Genomic DNA, 8,104 nt, shown 5'->3' on the forward strand with positions numbered 1-8,104 from the left:
TACCAGAGTACTTTCACCGCTAGGGCGGATCACATTCCTCGTCTCGCTGGGAAAGCAATTAATGCGGCGTCACAATCTACAAACAAGCCGACAGTCCAACAGCCTCCAGAGCTCTTGAGCAACGAGTGTTCACACACACTTCTCAGTCAATTATTAGTATTAATTATTATCATGCATGAGCTTAAACCCGCTGTATAGAAAGCACTACGCTGCTACCATGGTAAAATTACGGTACGAGAAGGTGTGCAATGACATTTTGATACACTGTAAAATTGTAAGTACAATCAACTTGGATGTTTAAGTTAATTCAACTTAAAGTTCATTAAACTGACTTAAAAATGAGTTAAATCTTGCATAAAAAACATGAAAATTGCTTATTTTGATGAGTTAAAGGGATACTCCACTTTTTTTGGAAATAGGCTCATTTTACAACTCCCCCAGAGTTAAACAGTTGAGTTTTACCGTTTTCGAATCCATTCAGCCGAACTCCGGTTCTGACGGTACCAGTTTTAGCATAGCTTAGCATAGATCATTGATTCTTATGGGACCAGTAGCATTTCTTTCAAAATGACCAACGAGTTTCAATATTTTTCCTATTTAAAACTTGACTCTTCTGTAGTTAAACCGTGTAGTAAGATCGACGGAAAATGAAAAGCTGCGATTTTCCAAGCCTATATGGCTAGGAACTACTCTCATTCCGGCGTAAGAATCAAGGAACTGTGCGGCCGTACCATGGGTGCAGCAGCGTAATGATATGACGAAGCACTTGCCGTCAACAAACCAACGTGACAACCTGCTTGCACAGGGAGCGTGCCTTGTAGCATGGAGACATTTGTGAGAGACGATTTAGATAACATCTAAACAGACCCGAACACCATACAAGGGTTAATTAAACTATACGCTACCTCACCAGAACTCTACAACAAAACTACTAACGTTATACTGTACAAGACGAATGATCGAGGAAACCTAGCACTCACTGATTGCATTTCACAGGAAGATAACAACGGCAGTGCTTTTACAAAAAGTTAAATTGTTATACAGTAGCCTACTTCCAGTGGTGCGCGGGTTGATCCAAAATGAGCTGGTGCCTGCGGTCACCCGCGGTTACGATTTAATGATATTCGGGTCGCGGTCGGTCGGGTCGTTTGAAATAAAGATGCCAATTAAACCTTTGTCATTTATATAGTACTAGACACAATGTTCTATGAAATACACAGGTCTACACTTTATTGGCTGAATAACTGCGCGAGGATGACGCACGAGCTCAGTCAGGGATGACAGGGGAAATCCTTATTTACCTTTTGAATGTTGAGCGCGTTATGAACTTTTGAATAAAAGCTGACACGGGACAAAATGCCCGATTTCCCAACACGTTGAACTGAGCATTGCGCCAATTTAATAGGCTACTTTTTAAAATGCATATAGCTAATGTCAGTTTTATTTGCTGAGAGGGGGCGGGGTTTTGTTGGGAAAGTCGGGGGAGAGACGCACACTTCTGTTAGACTGGATAAACACATGCAGCATCTTAATTATTAAGAAAATGAAACGAAATAAATGAATAAATCAAGCCTTTATTAAAAAACACTAGGCGATCATACAGCATTCAGAAAAATGCGCACCCCAGTTCCTCCTATGGCCCATGACGCTACGATGAGCATTTACTAGCTACTTTAAAAAAACGCGGGTCAGGAAGCGGGTCGGGTAACTTAACTTACAATATTTTCTTTCTTTTTTTTTTGCGGTCCGAGTTGCGGGCGGGTTAGTTGAAAACGTCGGTCGGGTGCGGGTTGTTTATACATTGACCCGCACATCGCTGGTAGGCTACTTACAGCCATGGCCATGGGTGATGATGATGCACTTGTCTGTACATTGAAGATTGTTGGGATGGCTGTATCCTTTAGACGCTGTACCGTACTGTCCGTGTTTTCTTTATAGTCATCTGGTCCAAAATGCTTTGAGCAAACACGCCATTTTTTGATCGATTCTATCGGTGTTTTTAGATCAATGTTCAGCGCAGTCAACCATTGATTTTTTAGTTTATTTTTGTTCGTTGGTATTCAGTGTAACATTACGGTAGAATATACCCTCGCCTTACTATCACAGCCCTTTACTACGCACAGAACCATGCGCACCGTAATTTGCCACCTAAAAACTACACAAACTTAGTCCCGGTCATGTTGGAAGTTACCGAGCTGGGGACTATTTTCAGGTGCTTCGTCATACTGTATCATTACGCTGCTGCACCCATGGTACGGCCGCACAGTTCCTTGATTCTTACGCCGGAATGAGAGTAGTTCCTAGCCATATAGGCTTGGAAAATCGCTGCTTTTCATTTTCCGTCGATCTTAGTACACGGTTTAACTACAGAAGAGTCAAGTTTTAAATAGGAAAAATATTGAAACTCGTTGGTCATTTTGAAAGAAATGCTACTGGTCCCATAAGAATCAATGATCTATGCTAAGCTATGCTAAAACTGGTACCGTCAGAACCGGAGTTCGGCTGAATGGATTCGAAAACGGTAAAACTCAACTGTTTAACTCTGGGGGAGTTGTAAAATGAGCCTATTTCCAAAAAAAGTGGAGTATCCCTTTAAAGCAATGTACTCGTGTTGACAGTTACTGAGAACTGCAGTCAATTATTATCAAGTACAAATGCACGAGCTTAAACCCGCTGTATAGAAAATACTACGCTGTAAAATTACGCTAATGCAATGACATTTTGATACACTGTAAGTAACTTACATTTTTAAGTACAATCAACTTGGATGTTTAAGTCATTTCAACTAAATTTACTTAGAAATTAGTTGCATCTGGTATGAAAACTGTACAATGTAAAATGTACAACAATGTAAAAACACATGTTGTCAAAGCATTTTTTTTTCCAGTGTAGTTGTTTATGATTGACACAGGCTATTCATATACCATGGTATTTACATAATACTACAAGGTAATTCAAAACTCTACCATGAAATTATCATGGTACATCATGTATACTGTATATAAAACATGGTATTGCCATGGGACAGCATTATGATGATCATATACTGTAGCTTAGGGTCTATTAAACAAGTTTTGACCATTTCTTATTACAAAAAAACCGTTTTAAAATGTGTTAAACTTAACATCTCTGCAGCAACAACATCTCGCATTTAATCGATGATATTAACCCGTCAGGAATGATAGAGATCTTTACCTCACACACACACTTTGACCTCCGGGTAAAACGTAAACACACATTGTTCTGTCGGAGATCATCAATAATCGACATTTTAAAGCCTTTAAAAGTATCGTGAAGTGACTTTACCTGTCAGTGTGTGGATCAGGGACTGTGTCGCACTCTCTCGGGTCGCTCAGGTGTGTTTGCTACTGCTGGAAGTGCAGGGTGACTTTCACACCTGGGCGGGTCACCTATGCGTGTGGGCGTGGCCAGAGACACACCCGTGCGCGCGCGCGCGAGGCAGAGCCACGCCCCCTTCGGCTCCGCTGAGAAATAAAGCGCATCGTCCACAGTGTACACAGTAAAGCCATATTTGGGAATCTTCATGACCTCTTATGATCCTGAAGAATTTAAGGAATTCTGAATGAGTTCTAGTCATATCTATTTATATTCGTGTATGTCCAGCCCTTCAGGCTCCAGTAAGAGACTAACCCCACAATATTATGAATACAATGAGGAAATGTTAGAAATAAATAGAGAGAATAAATAAATGTATGCAAGACCAGAATTTATGATATAGTTTGGAATATTTGTTAATTTATTTAGATATTTATTATACTAATATATCATAATTATAATGATCATGAAATTAATAATATAAAATATCAATAATGAAAATATATTGGTATGAGTTTCTGTCATTAAAATAAAACATTATCTAATATACTGTCATGCAAAAATAAATATATTAATTAAGTGCTAGGAAAACAAAACCAGAATTGAACATAATAATAATAATAATAATAATAATAGTAATGGTATTAGCCACTGTCCTTAAAATAATAAATGATCTAAACTGTCATAAATAAATAAATAGAAATGTCTATGTATATGCTATTTTTGTTCAAACATTAGTTGAACATTAGTTGCATTAGTTGTGTGGTGTGTTTGAACTGTTGTCATGTGTTAAATAATAAAACATCAACATCTGACAGGTGATCATGTCTGCGAGTGATGAATGTGTGCATTAGATCCCCTTTACACATTCTGCCACTCAAACACAATCCGACAAATCAGTTACACTTACTAATTGTGTCATTCCATGACCCCTGACCCTGACCCCTGACCCCTGACCCTGATCATGACCCTGACAAACCTTCAGTGTTTCCACCACACCCACAATTCAACAGCTCCAGACATTCCCTGAGCCCGTTACAACACTTCTACAGGTGTGTGTGTGTGTGTGTGTCTCAGACGTGCCACAGCGGGGAGGAGTGCAATCCCAGCATGCCTTGCTCTGGCCAACATGCTGATCCAGGAGGGAAATGAAAAGTGAATGAAAGCTTTGTGCTTTTACAGTTTCTGTATTGCTCAGTCTTTCACTCGAGGCCTGTCGTCATTCACTCGACATGTTGCAAACACACATCCGTTTGTGTCAAAAATCTCTAAAAAATAAGTGGAAAAAACGGCAACTGTGGTTGTTACGGCAACTTTACCGTAACTTTATCTTTAACTGAAATTATATTTTACCCATTGACCCATAAAAAAAAATAAAAAAAAATATATATATATATATTAGGGCTGTCAAAAGATTAATCGCATCCAAAATAAAAGTTTGTGTTTACATAATATATGTGTGTATACTGTGTATAATTATTTATATATATATAAACACACACAATCATGTAAATATTTAAGAAAAATTGGTTATATATAAAATATTTATATATAATATAAATTATATAAATGTATATACAGTATATAAATGCAATTATTCCTTAAATATATACTTGAATGTGTGTGTATTTATACATAATAATTCTACACAGTACACACACATATATTATGGAAACAAACTTTTATTTTGGATGTGATTAATCACGATTAATCTTTTGACAGCCCTAATATTATATATATAAACAGATTAAGCAGCATCAGAATATTTCTGTAATTGTAATTTATTTTATTGGCAGTTACTACAATTTTATTGTAGCAATGATTTAATTTTGAATCCCATTTTTTTAGGGCCCGAACCGTTTAGTTGGAAGATTTGTTTACATTAGTCAGCTGTACTTTAGTTAACATGATCTGACAATGAACAATAATTACAGCAGTTATTAATCTAACACGTACCAATGCATTATTAAAAGTTATGTAACATTAGTTAATGCAATGTGAACCATCATGAACATTTAATTAAATACATGTATTGACTCGTGTTAACACATGAGAGTTTATTGTGCAGTGTTTTGTTTAGTCAGAAAACAAGAAAGACACTCAACTCAGTCCAAGCATGAATCTGCTTATAATGATGAAATGATCATGTAATCACAAACATGTGGATCAGGTGTGTGTGTGTGTGTGTGTGTGTGTGTCTGAGTATTTGTGTGAGTGAAAGTTAGTATGTGTGTGTGTGTATCTGTGTTTTAGTGCGTGTGTGTGTGTGTCTGTGTGAGTGAGTGTGTGTTTGTGTGTGTATGTGAGTGAGTGAGTGTGTGTGTTTGAGTGTGAATATGTGTGTGAGTGTTTGAGAGTGTGAACGTGTGTGAGTGAGTGAGTGCGTGTGTGTGTGTGAGAATGAGTGTGTGTGAGTATGTGTCTGTGTGAGTGAGTGTGTGTTTGTGTGTGTGTATGTGAGTGTGAACGTGTGTGAGTGAGTGAGTGCGTGTGTGTGTGTGAGAATGAGTGTGTGTGAGTATGTGTCTGTGTGAGTGAGTGTGTGTGTGTATGTGAGTGAGTGCGTGAATGTATGTGTTTGAGTGTGTGTGTTTGAGAGTGTGAATATGTGTGTGTGAGTGTTTGAGTGTGTGTGTGTGTGTGTGTGTGTTTGAGAGTGTGAATATGTGTGTGTGAGTGTTTGAGTGTGTGTGTGTTTGAGAGTGTGAATATGTGTGTGAGTGAGTGCGTGTGTGTGTGTGTGTGTATCTGTGTGTGAGTGTGCGTGTGTATGTGTGATTCTGCGTGTGTGTGAGTGAGTACTTGTGTGAGTGAACGTGAGTATGTGTGTGTCTGTGTGGGTGAGTGTGTGTGTGTGAGTGTGCATGCAGGGCTGGCGATAGCCATTTGGGTGCCCTTGTGTGTGTGTGAGAGAGTGAGTGTGCGTGTGTGTGTGTGTGTTTGAGTGTGTGTGTGTCTGTGTGAGTGAGTGAGTGTGTGTGTGTCTGTGTGAGTGAGTGAGTGTGTGTGAGTAGCTTTGTGTGTGTGTGTGTGTGTGTGTGAGTAGCTTTGTGTGTGTGTGAGAGAGAGTGTGTGTAAGTATGTGTGTGAGTGTCTGTGTGAAAGTGAGAGTGTGTGTGTGAGTGTCTGTGTGAAAGTGAGAGTGTGTGTGTGAGAGTGAGTGTGTGTAAGTATGTGTGTGAGTGTCTGTGTGAAAGTGAGAGTGTGTGTGTGAGTGTCTGTGTGAAAGTGAGTGTGTGTGTGTGTGTGTGTTTGAGTGCGTGTGTGTGTCTGTGCGAGTGAGTGAGTGTGAAAGTGAGTGTGTGTGAGAGTGTGTGTGTGTGAGTATGTGTGCGAGTGTCTGTATGAAAGTGAGAGTGAGTGTGTGTGTGTGTCTGTGTGAAAGTGATAGTGTGTGTGTGTGTGTGTGTGTGAGTGTCTGTGTGAAAGTGATTGTGTGTGTGTGTGTGTTTGAGTGCGTGTGTGTGTCTGTGTGAGTGAGTGTACGTGTGTGTGTGTGTGTGTGTGTGTGTGTGTGTGTGTGTGTGTGTGTGTGTGTGTGTGTGTGTGTGAAAGTGAGTGTGTGTGTGAACGTGAGTGTGTGTGAGTATGTGTGCGAGTGTCTGTGTGAAAGTGAGAGTGTGTGTGTGTGTGTGTGTGAGATGTGTGAGAGTGTATGTGTGAAAGTGAGAGTGTGTGTGTATGTGACTGTGTGTGTGTGTGTGCACCATGTCCTTTCGTAGAGTTCCCGGGTGGATCTGAGGTTTGATCCCGTCGGAGAGACGGCGAGTGACACACACGCTGATGTCATCGATGGGAATGATGATGTCATCACACAGAGCCTCGAGGTGCGGATGCTCCTTAAACATCAGCGCTCAAACACGTCTGTGACGTCACGCGCGCCTGGGCGTTTCGTGCACATTCTTCACCAAGGTGAACTCTGGAAAAATGCTTGCAATTCAAAACATTTGTGATTAATTGTTGTTTTTAAATGCATGAAATTCTTTATTCTTTATTTGCATACACATTTAGCACAACATTACTGACACATTTTTAAAGGAACTAAACGTGTTTATCTAGTTAGAAATATGAAGGTGTTTTAAAGAAGAAAAAACATTTTAATTAGGCCTATTGATGTGCTTAAATCACTATTTTCTGAAAACATGTTCTTCTGTTATTCCAGTATTATCTTAAAGTCCCGCTAGTCAATCATTTTATCCATTAAACTCATGATCACCAAAATGACATATTTAACATTTCTTTGTGCCTTAAAATATCTTGAATGTAACTCGACACCCTTGCCTCATTAAGTATGCGCGGTGCTATGCATATGCAAAGGAGCCCCGCCTCCACTCACTCACTCAGAGATCCACTGGTTGACGATCACACGTTGATCTGATTGGTTACAAGGTAGTGTGTGACGTCAGAAAAATCAGCGATTTCAAACCGTGTTTTTGAGACTGTCTTCACTGCAGTTTTAAGCAGAAAATACTCAGCAATGCTGTCCACTTATGAACTTACACATGGTTAAAGCGTATTAAAAACACCACATAGACATATAAACAACATTAAAAGCTGGATTTTCACCACAGGGGGACTTTAAGCAACTTTGCATCTCAATTAAATACAGTATATCTTGTTTTAATGCGTTTAGACATTGCTAGTGGACAAAAAATAATAGGTTATATATATATATATATATATATATATATATATATATATATATATATATATATATATATATATATATATGCAGTCTGAAATATTTTTATTTAAAAAAATATATGGA

At 38.9% G+C, this 8,104-nt stretch overlaps 1 pseudogene across 1 annotated transcript in view; it reads right to left on the minus strand.

The window, feature by feature from the left end:
• LOC306984564 overlaps nucleotides 1-7,184 on the minus strand; it is a 21,213-nt pseudogene extending 14,029 nt beyond the window's left edge. The window contains exons 1-2 of the transcript in view: nucleotides 7,044-7,184; nucleotides 5,871-5,965 (exon numbers count right to left, since the gene is read on the minus strand). The product of the transcript in view is annotated as an uncharacterized misc_RNA (transcript). The remainder of the gene's footprint in view (nucleotides 1-5,870; nucleotides 5,966-7,043) is intronic.
• Between the last annotated feature and the right edge of the window lie 920 nt (nucleotides 7,185-8,104).

This window comes from Phoxinus phoxinus, assembly GCF_949152265.1.
Source record: "Phoxinus phoxinus genome assembly, chromosome: 17".
NCBI lineage: Eukaryota > Metazoa > Chordata > Actinopteri > Cypriniformes > Leuciscidae > Phoxinus > Phoxinus phoxinus.